The sequence below is a fragment of the Oryx dammah genome, unplaced genomic scaffold, assembly GCF_014754425.2.
Source record: "Oryx dammah isolate SB20612 unplaced genomic scaffold, SCBI_Odam_1.1 HiC_scaffold_28, whole genome shotgun sequence".
Taxonomy (NCBI): Eukaryota; Metazoa; Chordata; class Mammalia; order Artiodactyla; family Bovidae; genus Oryx; species Oryx dammah.
The window spans coordinates 34,636,916-34,651,300 of record NW_024070212.1 but is presented as its reverse complement, the minus strand read 5'-3'; the positions used below and the strand labels follow the sequence as shown (position 1 = coordinate 34,651,300).

General features: G+C 38.4%; 1 protein-coding gene and 1 long non-coding RNA gene across 7 annotated transcripts in view; one reads left to right on the top strand and one right to left on the bottom strand.

Annotated features, from left to right (window-relative positions):
- Nucleotides 1-14,385, top strand: part of NTNG1 (netrin G1) — a 373,322-nt gene that overhangs the window by 176,299 nt on the left and 182,638 nt on the right. The window lies entirely within an intron of this gene.
- Nucleotides 5,712-14,385, bottom strand: part of LOC120856765 — a 30,313-nt gene continuing 21,639 nt past the window's right edge. For all 3 annotated transcript variants that reach the window (XR_005719472.1, XR_005719474.1, XR_005719473.1), the window contains exons 4-5: nucleotides 8,427-8,513; nucleotides 5,712-7,232 (exon numbers count right to left, since the gene is read on the bottom strand). This is a non-coding gene — a long non-coding RNA (uncharacterized LOC120856765). The remainder of the gene's footprint in view (nucleotides 7,233-8,426; nucleotides 8,514-14,385) is intronic.

Here is a 14,385-nt window from a genome sequence, read left to right as displayed (position 1 = left end):
CATTGGAAAAGACTCTGATGCTGGGAGGGATTGGGGGCAGGAGAAGAAGGGGACGACAGAGGATGAGATGGCTGGATGGCATCACTGACTCGATGGACATGAGTCTGAGTGAACTCCGGGAGTTAGTGATGGACAGGGAGGCCTGGCGTGCTGCAATTCATGGGGTTGCAAAGAGTCGGACACGACTGAGCGACTGTACTGAACTGAATGTGTGTGTGGAAGCAGGAGATATATGGTATGTCTCTGTAGTTCCCCGTTAATTTGGTTTTAAACCCAAAATTTCTCTTAAAAATTAATCTTATTTTTAAAAATTCAGTGAACCCATTGCAAAGGATTGAGGAATGAGTAGAGGTTGAATAAAATGAAGCAAGTGTAAAATGTTTCCAGAAGTTTTGCAGTGAATGGTAGTGAAGTCAAGAAATGCTTATATTCTGAGGAGGTTTGGATTCATTTATTTTTAGTTCGGTTCAGTTTAGTTTAGTCGTTCAGTCGTGTCCGACTTTTTGCAACCCCATGAATCGCAGCACGCCAGGCCTCCCTGTCCATCACCAACTCCCGGAGTTCACTCAGACTCACGTCCATTGAATCAGTGATGCCCATTCAGTATTACTAGATTAATCGCTTTGGAGTCTTTTTTGAATCAAGATTCAATGATTTTCTTTGTCTTAGCTTCCTTTCACTCTAATTTCTCAGACAACTTCCCAGACAAAATCAAGATAACTTTTGTATGATACAAGTATACCTAAGTCCTCACTTTATTAAAGTATAATATTCTCTAGTCAGTTGTCTTTTCCAATGACCCACATTTTTATTTCAAAATCTTTGCCTTCCTCTTCCTTCTCTTCATTCTCATCAGACGTCTTACTTCAATGAGAAAATCAAGCCATCAGAAATGCTGATTCTTTCAACTTTCCACCATCATATGTACAAAAGTATGTGCCTCTGAATCTCCTTGTTTTTCTTTTCCTGCTTTCATAATGGAGTGAGGTGACTCCTCCATTTACTGGGTTGGATTTCTCTACACCCTCCTTCTCGAGAACCTGCACTTTTATTCATCTCCTCACCTTTACATATATGCAACCTCACACTGACTTCTTTATATCAGACATAAAACAGGTTCAGGTCTCAACCAGACATTTTTAAAGCCCTCCCTCTACTGCTTATGTTCCTCCAATTCCTTTTATAAAGAGGTTAATTCCATAGCTTCATAAATTTTGGCCATCTTTTCACATATAACACCACACATTGCCTTCTGCTGTTGCAAGTTTCTTTGCTTGGAATGATTTCCTGCCCCTCAAATTCCCTGCCCCTTCCCAGCCTTCTTTATACTCATCTATTCAGTCTCAAATATCACTTTCTTAGAATAGTTTTTTCTCAAAGCTAGTCTAGGAGATTTTTTTTGTTTATTATACCTACTACCCTTCTAGTCACTTTTCATGGTTCTTTCTTAAGGGATTATAAATTCCACAAGGGAGAGAGAATGTGTCCTGTTCATTCTTATATAATGACTACTAAGTACAGCCTGGTATAGAGTAAGTTTTAAGAAAATGTTGTCGAATATTCATTGTAGATGCTCATTAATGGATTTCTTAGTGCTTATAATGTAATTTATCAAAAGAATAGATTTAGATTCAATTGAGTTTCACATTAATTGACTTTTACACATTGATTTTAGGAGTAAAGCAAGGAATATTTTCACATGAAATCATATTTCTCACTAAGCACAATTATAATTTGAAATACGTTTTCACTGAAAAAGTGTTGACCTCAGTGTATAATATAATCAGCCTTTAACATTTCTATATATACTTCAGTAAGCATTATCTCTTTGCCATATGTATTTAATTTTTCAGTTTGTGTATTTCATTCTCCTATACTGCTAATAACTTAGTTAACCAGACACATAACGCTTATGTATACACATATTAAAAAATAGAACAGAATCATTTCACAATTCATAGGTGTTTCCTCATGGTGTGAGGAAATTCACTCATGGCTTGAGAATATCACTGATCCTGCCTTAATGCCAACATTTTTAGCAGAGAAGCCCAGCTAGAAAAGCCAAATAAAATGCTCAGAAAAAAAAGAGTGTAACGACAGATAAGTACCTGAAATGACAACTAAGACTTGTGCCCTGATCCAAAGTGAAGTGAAGTGAAGTGGCTCGGTCGTATCTGACTCTTTGCGACCCCGCGGACTGTAGCCTACCAGGCTCTTCTGTCCGTGGGATTTCCCAGGCAAGAATACTGGAGTGGGTTGCCTTTCCTTCTCCAGGAGATCTTCCCAACACAGGGATTGAACCTGGGTCTCCCGCATTGTAGGCAGACGCTTTACTGTCTGAGCCCCCAGGGAAGTTTGACCTGATCCAAATGTAGTCTCTAATTAGCTGTGTGATCTTAGATCAGTCATTTGACTTCCTTAATATGAAGTGCAGAACTGCAGAATTGAACTTTAAATTGAGGTAAGTTGATCTCAAAAGTATATAATGCATTTAATCCTACGTTTCCTAATGTTGTGAGGGAAGACACACACAGTCCTAATTCATAAAAACTTATCTTCTTCATATGGACCCAAACCACAATAGTCCAGAATTAAAGAAAACCTGCTGTTGTATTTGACATGATGAAGTGCTTAATGAACAAAAGGGGCCATCCATGCTATAGAGTTTGGAGAAAAGAACTTATTAGATGGTAAGACTCTTCACTGTCACAGTAAGATTGAGTGTAGAACATCTAATTGTATGCTTGTATGTAGAACCTACCCGTGAATATGCATTGAGTAAATAAATGAAAAACAGGTGGTTGAATCAATGAATTAAAATGTTTAAAATATTAATTACACATGAAGAAATATTCCAAAGTGTTTCATACATATATATATATATAATTATATACAAACATACACAATGTATTGCATGTTTGTGTCTGTGTGTGCATGGGTCTTTTCTGTAAATGTCAAAGTAGCATTTTATACAGGAGGAAAATTAATGTATAGCTGACTTGATTTATTAACTACTTGAAATACATTAGAGTGTTTATATTATAACCCATACAAAAATAGGTTACAAGTGATTTAAAGACTAAATGATGCCAGAAATGAAAGAAAATATATGTGAATTTTATACTTAGTGGAGTGAGAATACATGTTCTAAATTCTATCTAAAACCAAAAAGATAGAAGCCCTAAAGGAAAATACAGATAAACAATATTAAAATTTAAACTCACTACTTCAAAAATATTTATAAGAAGTATATAAATTATAAACTGAGGCCATTTTGCAGTGGATTTGACAGAGCTAACAGCCTTAATATAAAGAACTCTTTCATATAAATAATAATAAAAATATAACCTAAATATTTTTTAAGTGAAGGCCAAAGACAAATTTTTAAATTTACAAGAAATAAAGAGGAAAAAAATGGGTCAATAAACATGTGAAGAGCTGTTTTTTACTTCATTAGTTCTTAAAAATTTAGATAAATACAAATGTTCTGTGTTGACAAGTGTGTGAAGAAATGGTCATTCACTTTCCCTACTGGTGGGAGTATAATTGTGATCTTCCTGGCAGACAATTTAGAAATACCATAAGAATTAATGGCTCTTAAAATGTGTTACCCACTGATCCAGCAATTTTACTGTTAGAAATTTAAACTTAAAGAAATTCAGAAATGTAGACAAAAATAAATAAGCAAATATGATCATCTATATAACAAACCTAGATAGCATATTAAAAAGCAGAAACATTACTTTGCCAACAAAGGTCCATCTAGTCAAGGCTATGGTTTTTCCAGTGGTCATGTATGGATGTGAGAGTTAGACTGTGAAGAAAGCTAAGCACCGAAGAACTGATGCTTTTGAACTGTGGTGTTGGAGAAGACTGAGAGTCCCTTGGACTGCAAGGAGATCCAACCAGTCCATCCTAAAGGAGATCAGTCGTGGGTGTTCGTTGGAAGGACTGATGCTGAAGCTGAAACTCCAGTACTTTGGCCATCTCATGCGAACAGTTGACTCATTGGAAAAGACTCTGATGCTGGGAGGGATTGGGGGCAGGAGGAGAAGCGGACAACAGAGGATGAGGGATGAGATGGCTGGATGGCATTACCAACTAGATGGACGTGAGTTTGGGTAAACTCTGGGAGTTGGTGATGGACAGGGTGGCCTGGCATGCTGCGATTCATGGGGTCGCAAATTGTCAGACATGATTGAGCGACTGAAGTGAACTGAACTGAAGATTTATTTATAATCATGAAAAATGAGAAATAGCTTCATAAGCATCTTGGCCAGTGAAGGTGAAAAAACTGTGCAGAAATTTGTATAATCTTTTCTTAAAAGCAACCTGTCAATATGCATCAAGAATTAGATGTTTTTAAAGTATTTATACTCTTTGACACATTGATACCTTTGCTAGGAATTTCTCCTTAAGGAAATAAATTGAAACACAGATAATCCCAAATTCTTGGAGATATTCATTGTAACATTATAGCAATTTATAATCCATTGTTGGATTATGAGCACTGAGTAAGCAAATAGTAGAGTCCTCAAATAGAAGAGTGTTCAGCCATTATTAATGTTATTTATAAAATATTTCACAGTCTTGGAAGTATGTGTATATCAGATGACAAAGTGAGAAAAAGACTGTGTTCCTGGGGTTCACTCCAGCACTCTGCCATGATCTACTAAGACTTCTCTAAGCTTCAGTTTTTCAGTCTATACAATGGGCTCATATCTCTGCATGATTTATAGGGATGCTGGGAGAATTAAACAAGATAATATAAAGTACTCAGCACAGACACATACCACTCAATAAAAAGTATTATTTTTTTAATGGGGCACACTGTTCCATAAAAGGATGGTTGTAACTGAGTATACAATGAAGATAATTCATTATAGTGTTAATAGTGGTTATCTTGGAATGGTGCAATTAGAAGTGATTTTTTTTTCTGTATATACTTCAACTTTTTTTACTTTTCATAATTTTTAAATATATTGGTTTTGTTTTCAAATGGTAGAAAAGACACAAAGGATTCTGAAAAGAAAGAGCCAGTCAGACAGGCAGCAGCAGCAGCATCCAGGACCTGGGCCACCAGGGCAGAGCCAGCACCATCTGCCACACAGCAAGGAGGCAGAGTCCTGGCCGACAAGGTGCGGCCTGGTGGCCAGAGCAGTGGTGCTGCAGTTGTGATGTGTATCTGAATCAGCTGTGGAGCCTGAGGACAGGGGAGAAGCCAGAACCCCACCTCCAGAGATTTTAATCTGGTAGGATTGAGGTGGCATCCAAGGACTGGAATTTTTAATAGCTACTCCACCTGTGACTCTAACTCACACTAAAATTTGAGAACCCTCAGGCTAGAGCATGGTGTTAATGAGGCCAAAGTTCCAGACTGAATCCCCAAGGGACTTGCAGAGTTAGCCGCTTTGTGTGCCTGCAGGCTTCTGGCCCATGCACTGCCATATGTCCAACCAAGGCTGGGCCAGTTCAAGGCATGAATGGAAAAGAGCACATTATCTCCTCTCTTCTCGCCACTCCCCACCCCTCCATGCACTGTTAAACAAATATTCCCTAACACATGTCCTATATGATTGGTGAGTCAGTAACAGCACCTCTGCTAGACTATAAGAGGACGTATCTTTAAAAGGAAGGAGACTTTGACTGCTGTGTATGGTGATTGATAAAGATCAGACAAAACAGGTGATCTGAAAAAGTAATCAGTTTAATAAGATTCATGTTTAAAGGGCAGGGTACTTTTGCTTTTCCAAGAGAGTTATAGAGATTAGTGAGAGTTCACAGTTGTTTAGTATTCATTTGGAATTGTTCAGCATTTTCCTCATGTTTTTGTTGGTTTCATTTATTTATCCACTGTTTTCTAACATAACCTTAAAACATAGTGTGTTATGGGTCTGAGTTCATCTGAAGTTCAGGTTGTTCCAGCATATAAAATGACCTGATGGGACTCAAGTTCTTTTATCCAAAATAGTTTTAGCCTTATACACCCAATAAATGAATTCTTTGCAGCACTCAGCCATCTGATTTTTACTTGCCCTTTTGCAAAATCCATTCATGTTTGCTTTTGAAAATAACTTTTAATTAAAGTCATCCCGTGGATTTTACACTGTGCTCAGTTTTCAGTGTCAGAAAGCCATTGTGTAATTAACATTAGAGTTGGTTGGAACATGTAGGAAAAATCGTTTGTATTCTTGCCTTTTTAAAATGGACCCCAGTAGAGCAAGTTATGTCACTTTGATTTTCCTGACCATCTTACTCAACCTTGTTTCTTTTCTTCTGGTTCCCTTTATATGTGATTATTTTAAGCTTCGTTACCTATACCTTTGATCCATTCTTTTTTGTTCATCAATCATGAAAATATCCGACTTCACTTTGTTTCATATTCACCAATTCTCTTGCTTCTATGGTAGATTAAATAATCCAGCTTCCCCCCTGGATTGGAAATATCAAATAGCTTTACTGTTTGTCACTAGTTTTCTTGTGCCATAATGAAGATGCATCTGGTGGCATTTGGTTCATGCTTTGAAACCTGAAGGGAGCAATAGGTTTGTGAAATAAATGTGAAGAGAAGAGGCCTTGATATCTGCCCTGCTTAGCTTCAGCTCCCCTTCTTGAATTACAGCTGTGGGAACACTCTATTTCTTCATCTTTAAAATGAAGATGATAATATGGACTTTGCAGGTTTGTTTGTAAATTAATAATATTTACAAAGAACCAGGGATACAGTAAGCATTTAATAAATTACAGCTATTATAATGAATGATATATATATATAAAATATAAAGCATACAAATAACACAAAGCAGAAAAAGCTAGTGAATATAAGGGATGACAGAATCAAGATTCAAAGTGGTTTCAACTAGTATAATATTTAACAAGTACAACAAGATATAGTATCCAGTTTAGTATTCCAAATTAAGCTACTAGTTTTCTAATTTAGTAGATACGTTACCATCTTTGTTTAACTATACTTTACTGTGTATCTGTCCCCTTCAGTTATTTTCACCCTCCAGAAACTTCCTCTTCTCTTGACCCATTCTTCTTATTTTCTTTATACCTCTTTGGCTCATCCATCTTTGTTCCCTTTATGTTGTTTTCTGCTTTACTTCATCCTCTCCATGGTGATATTACCTATCACTCACAATTCTGAAATTTCCATTTTATTAGTTTTCCGTGATTCACTGGTGAACACCAGATCCACACGTTCAGTTACCAGGTATTACCCAGTAGTCCTATATGAACGTTTGAAAAGAGACCTCATTGAGGTTGCATAAATATTCCTTCACCCTATCTAAACTCTTGTTCCCAGGTCAAGCTAAGCATCCCCTGTTAATTACTCATCATGGTAAATGGTATATTGCCATTTACACAGACACACAAACCAGAAATCTAGATTCTTCAAGTCTACTTACTGTCCCTACCACTCAATCAGTAAACCAATTCCTGTCATTCTGTTATTTCTTTTTATGTGACACGATTATTTCTTTCAGATCATCCCCCTGCCTCTTCCATAATTATTGCCTGTCATAATTCCTGCCTGGATTTCAATAGCTACTTCACTGGACAACCTGTCCCACTTCTCTGGTTCCTTACCAAACTGCCCTCAAACCTTCTGTCAAAGTTTAGTATAGCACAGATTTTTCAGTTAAATACACCTTTATTTAAGTTCCAGATCCATCTCTTGTGGGAAAATTATTTAACTCAGTTTACAGGGCTGTAAAATAAGGATAATAATATGCATATCATTAGGTTGTTGGGCACATTACCTTTGAAAGTGTATGTCATAGAAAGGAACCTTAATAATTTCATTTACTGCTGTTATCTTTCATGCAAATTTGACCATGCCATATCCTTCCCTAAACCCCTTAATGATGCTCAATGACTTTTAAGATAAAACTCAGTCTTGTCTGCTTAGCTGACCAGTTCTCTTATAGTTTAGTCCTAACTCTGGATTCTTCTTTCAGCATTGACCATTTTATGCTGGGCTTCATTCTGGGCTATTCTATCTCTAAGCTACTTCCTGGAACCAGAGCAATCTTAGGTCTCTCTGTCATTAAATACACTCTCCTTGTACTTAGAAGACATTCTTTTCCCTGGTGACTATGTTCTCTCCCTTTAATACCAACATATCACCTGACTTAAAGAAATTTTGTCTGGCCTAATCAAGGTGACCATCCATTCTAGCTTATCAAAGATAGGCTTAGTTTATAGCTGCTGTCTCCCTGTAATTATTATTAGCACCACCCTTCACATTCAAGAGAATTTCATGATGCATTATTTGGTCACCCTACCTAAACTCCACTTGTTCCCAGGCTAAGCTAAGCATCCCCTGTTTTCTGTTTCCATAGCATTCTCCATCCCCTTCTGCTTTAGATTTATCACAAAATAAATTTTTCATAAAATCTTATTGTTTTATAAAATCTTACTTATCTGTCTCCCACTGGATTATGAGTTCCTTGAGGGCATGAATTTCATCTCATCTATTTTCACATCATTCATTCCTAGGACGGTGCCTGAAAAACATAAATGTTGTATATTAATTATGGCATCCTGTCTTCCTAATCCCACTTAAATTACCTATGAAATACTAAGTGAGGAAAGATGTCTCAGCAGCAAAAAGGAGTGAGAATTCAGTTGGGTCTCTGATGTGCCTAAAATACCCATGAGACAAATGTGGACACCACAGAGAATTATCTTCATTACTGTGTTGTCCTCCCTTTTCCTGCTTCATTTTGTACTGTAGGTCCAGGCTTCCACTTCTGCATTTGCGTGTCTCTCTCTCTCACATTTGCCTGCTGTCACCTGCCATTAAACCCTACGTTAAATTGCAGAAGACTTATAAATGCTAATTAGGTTTTTCTTTTGCTTTCAGTCACAGACCAGGCCTCCAAACTTCATTCTCTGTGTCCCACTGAGTAATTATAACAATGTGCATGCTTAGTCACTCAGCTGTGTGCAACTCTTTGTGACCCTGTGGACGGTAGCCTGCCAGGCTCCTCTGTCCATGGATTATCCACACGAGAATATGGGAGTGGGTTTCCATTTCCTTCTTCAAGAGATCTTCCTGACCCAGGAATCAGACTCACATCTCCTGTGTTTCCTGCCTTGTAGGTGAATTCTTTACCCACTCAGCATTTATTGAGAGCTTGCTGTGTGCCAGGCTACTTTAAGTACATCTCATGCACTAAATACATCATTTAATAGTGTGAGGAGTAAATAGTATCCTTTGTGCTACAGACTCATTCTGAACTGAGGTGTCCCTCAACTAGCCTTGAACTTTGCTGACTCACTTCTTTATTTGATTTGGTTATGTCCATCTCTGGAGCTTCCCAGATAGCACAGTAGTAAAGACTCTGCCTGCCAATGCAGGCGACACAGGAGATGTGAGTTCAGTCCCTGAGTCGGGAAGATCACCTGGAGGAGGAAATGGCTACCCACTCTGATATTCTTGCCTGGAAAACACCTTGCAGAGAGGATCCTGGCAGGTTCCACTCCATGAGGCCGCACAGAGGGGGACATAACTGAGCACGCACGCACACACGTCCATCTCTGTGCTGGAGTCAAGGATTGTCTTCCTACTCTTCTTGTGTTAGGAACCAAATCATTTCACCACTTGAAAGATTCCTATGCTAACATCTTATCCTGACCCTAGAAAACAAATTTTAAGAATAGCTGTTCCAGCATCAGCAACCGACAACAACCACATACAGTATATACATTGTTAGGAACCTGATGCAACAAACTAGTTATAAAAGACAGGTTTGAATCACCAGGGGAAATCTGAATATGATCATGCAGTGTGAGATATTAAAAAGTTATTCTTAATTTTGTTAGACGTGATAATGTCATCACGGTAATGTGTTAAAGAAAAAGTTAAGGATGCGTTCTTCAGATTTAAGAGTGGAATGAGCTGGTGTTTGTGCATGTGTGCATGCCAAGTCGCTCCAGTAGCTTTTCCTCCCTGTGGACTGGAGCCCACAAGGCTCCTCTGTCCACAGGATTCTCCAGGCAAGAAAGGGAGTGGGTCGCCACACCCTCCTCCAGAGGATCTTCCTGACCACGGGATCAAAGCCACACCTGTTATATCTCCTGCACTGGTAGGCAGGTTATTTACCACTAGTGCCACCTGTGCAAAATAGTCTAGCAAAAATTATAGAAATTTTAAAAATGAAAACAAAAAAGATCAAATGGGGTTATTAGCAATAGAAGAGGACATAGATAAACAGACTACTGATAATTGTTGACGTTGGGTGATGGGTACACAGTGGGTCACTATACTATTCTTCTGCTTTAGTGTGTGTTTGAAAATCTTGTGTCAAACATGTAACAAGGTGGTTCCTGGCACCCTACCTTAGTTGTGCTGAATCAAGATCACTGGGGGTAGATTCCTCGAATCTGCATTCTTAGAAAGCTCCCAGGTGATTCCTAGGTGCCTGAAATTTGAGAATCACTGGTTGATATTTAAGATGGCAGGATCATTTCTCTAATATCTGTCCCTCCCCAAGACAATAATTGCTGCTGCTTAAGATGTCCAAGCAAACCCTTAACTTCAAGGATGAAAATATCAACACATCAATCTTAAAGGTGAATAGCAACAGCAGCGAGTCTACCACACAGAGCCAAATTATAAGGGCTCAGAAATAAGCTTGATCTATTTCATGAAATAGAGGACATGGTTTTAGAAATTACCCACTTTTTATGCCTAATGAAATAAAAGGGGACATTGTCTCTATTGAGAAAAAGCAGGCCTGGGTAAGAAGAGCATGCTACATAATGAAAATGACAATAACTGAAATAAAAATCTTATTTGAAAGTAGTAAAAAGCAGACTTGACATTGCAAATAATCAAATCAGCCATATCCAGAATACTGAGAAAATGAAATCATGAGTTTAAAAAATGAGACCAAGTATAATGGGCATAGAGGTCAGTCATGAAGATAAAACCTATAGACTTAACAAATGGATCAAAATTAATCATTAAAGATGTAATAACATATATTTTAGAATTCTGGGATGAAAAAGACCCCAAAATACCAGTTGAAAGAATTTATCATGTCCCAAGTAGCCTAGTAATCAAGGTAATGACGGAAACTATTTCTTGTTTTAATTTTTAAATTATAAAAGATGATGATGATGCATGTCATAGTTTCAGAACAGAACGGCTAAGTTCCTTCAATGGGAGTTAACATTATCTTTCTTCATCACTCGCATCTGCATTGCCGTAGGCCTGAAGATAATGGAGCACCTCTAGTATTCCTGGGGGGAAATCATGAGAATTTCACATAAGAAGACACCTTCATTTTAACCTTGACAAAGTCAAGCTGCATCTTCCTTAACTGCTCCTTGATAGGCAGCAGTTGTGACATAGTTGTCATTGCCTTCACATGCACAAACCTGGCTGGGATTCCTGTTGACAGGACTGAACAAGAGCAGGTTCAAGAAACAAGAGAAGTTTGAAGAAACAAACTGTTTCATGGCAATAGGAAGAAAGAATATGAGTCCCAGTTCTTGCCTGAAAACGTTCTGTTGACATATTCTAGTAGTATCAGAAAAGATAAGCATCAAGACTTGCAAAATAAGTATTAGCAACTTAGGAGATAAACCCTTCAGATAGTAAAAGCATAGCTCTTTATTGAGTGTTGCCTTGAACTGTGGGTCCAAAGAGATTCATTATACTATTCTCTCTACTAATATGCATCTTGGAAAATTTTAAAGTCTTTTAAAATTGGAAGAAGTAGAGGAGCAGGAAGAAAAGGGCAAGAGATAATGCATTCCCAATGCTCCCTGACTGCTCAGATGATTTTAGGTAGAAAAGCACTGATATGGAGAACTCAGAGTTTCTAGGTGATTGAGCACAGCCAATTAAAGTTATGTTTTTCTTTTTATGTAGGCACAAAAGTAGTGTGTGATGCAAATGTGTACCTAGGTCTGGAGACCCTTTTTATTAAGTATAAAGTGAAAATTCTAATAAGAAAACATGATGTTGAAATTTAATTTGAAGTGATTTTTTTTCCTTTTATAGTACACACAATAGTACAGCTTATAATCAATGGTGTATTAGACCCCATGATGTAATAGAAATTATTATTTATGAAGCATTTAATATCTTCTGGGAACTGTTTAACAGCTTTGCATGTCTTTTATTTCTTAAAAGTAAGGTACTCCTACTATCCTCACTTTACAGAGGAAGAAACTGAAACATGGGAAGCTAAATTAATCAAGGTGTCCAATATCTCACAGCTAGTAAGTGGATTCAGATCCAGGTAGTCTGAGTCCAATGGCCAAGCCCAAAACCGCTGTATCACTGCCTCACGATGACTTTAAGAGGAGAAACATTTGGTGCTCACTTTACGTAGGTACAGAAAAGGAATTGAGGCCCAGAGGCCTAAATAGCTTGACAATAATCAATTAGTGATAGAATATAGTCTGATTTTGTTCTGCGTTCTGTCTGTCTTTTATGGCCATCACAAACATTGTGAATATTCAGACCCTAAAACACTATATACGCGCACACGTGTGCACGCATACACACACACACACACACAGAGTTCTCATTATTGCCCCCACGGGCAGCAAATGGAAGGAAAGGAATGCAGAAAGCTTTGAAGCAAGTCAGGCCCGTTATGGGCTTCCCTAGTGGCTCAGACCGTAAAGAATCCCCCTGCAATGCAGGAGACCCAGATTCAATCCTGGATCAGGAAGATCCTCTGGAGAAGGAAATGGCAACTCACTCCAGTAGCCTCGTCTGGAGAAGCCCCATGGACAGAGGAACCTGCCGGGCTACAGTCCATGGGGTCCAAAGAGTTGGACGAGACAGGAGCGACCTAGCATGTGCACACGCACACAGACCATTTATGTTATTTAATCGTCACAACACTGCTTCAGGTTATCATTTTCATCTGACAGAGGATGAGATGGCTGGATGGCATCACTGACTCAATGGACAGGAGTTTGGGTAAACTCCGGGAGTTGGTGATGGACAGGGAGGCCTGGCGTGCTGCGGTTCATGGGGTCGCAAAGAGTTGGACACGACTGAGCGATTGGACTGAACTGAACTGAACAGATGAGGAAATGAAGTCTCGGAGAGGATAGGTAATTTATGCTAAGTTCCATTATGTGGCAAAAGAAGACCTATCTACTGCCACAGCCCACAGTCTTTGATTTTCCAAAGATAATTAAGTACAATTACTAATGGCCAAAAAGAAGCTTTATTGATACAGCAGAGGCACGATGGCAGTTTACATTAGAATTTTGCCTGTAGATGTGGTTGGTTTGTCATGCACATTGTTTTCTCTTAAAATGATGTCAACTTTAAATACTGAGAGATCACCTGCAATCTGAGTTTTTTATAGTTTCTCTTGAAAAGTTGGAGAATGTGGCTGAACTGGATCCAAATTCCTACATGGAGACAGTCAGCTGGAACTGACCTGTGATTGCTCCACTTATCCAGTGCCTGAGTCCCCCAGCCCCCCAGACTCACACGCATTGCTTTACACACAGGATACTTCATGGTTTGCCTGTGCCTACCTGGCTTCTAGGGGCTTTGAGTCTGTGACCTTGAATCTAAGTGATTGTTAAGTAATTCAGAGAGCTGTTTACTTGAATATAATAAAGTGTGAATTGCAGACAACTCAAATTATTTTGTTAGAAATAGCAGTTAGATCTGTTTTGTGATATTCAGTCCTATTAAAAGAGATCTAGATCAAGAAAGTACTCCATTTCTTCTTTTTAAATTTGGGAGTTTTACCTGAGTCTTAAAAATTAACAAATTTTACATTCTACTTTCAGGCTTCCCGTTCTTCTTTGGCTTAGTGGTAAAGAATCTGCCTGCCAGTGCAGGAGACACGGGTTCAGTCCCAGGGTCAGGAAGATTCCCTGGAGGAGGAAATGCCAACACACTCCAGTATTCTTGTCTGAACAATCCTGAGGACAAAGGAACCCGGTGGGTTCCAGTCCATGGGGTTGCAAGGAGTCGGACATGATTGAGTACAAATTCTACTTTCATCTTCTGTTAATACTCTGAATTAATTATTGGTGTATTCATTTATTTTAGTGTGAAATATCAATAAAAATATCATATAGTGTTTAGATTTTTTTCAGAGTTACTCTGAGGGAGCAAGAACTCTTATTATCTATTAAAGTTTTCATATACCATTATTGAAGTTGACAGTAGTACTTATCACTAACAGCTTTCAGTAGCTGAGAGTGTTCCAGTGTGGGGGTAGAGTCCATCCTGGACAAACGGCAGAAGAAACAAAAGTAGAGGAGTGGGGAGCAGCCTCTCCATTCCCATGGATTGGAGCTGCATTTTGGTCGAGAATGTCCACCCCAAGTGGTCTCCTTCCTCTCCTGGTTGTCGCCAGACTCATCAGATGTGTGCTTCAT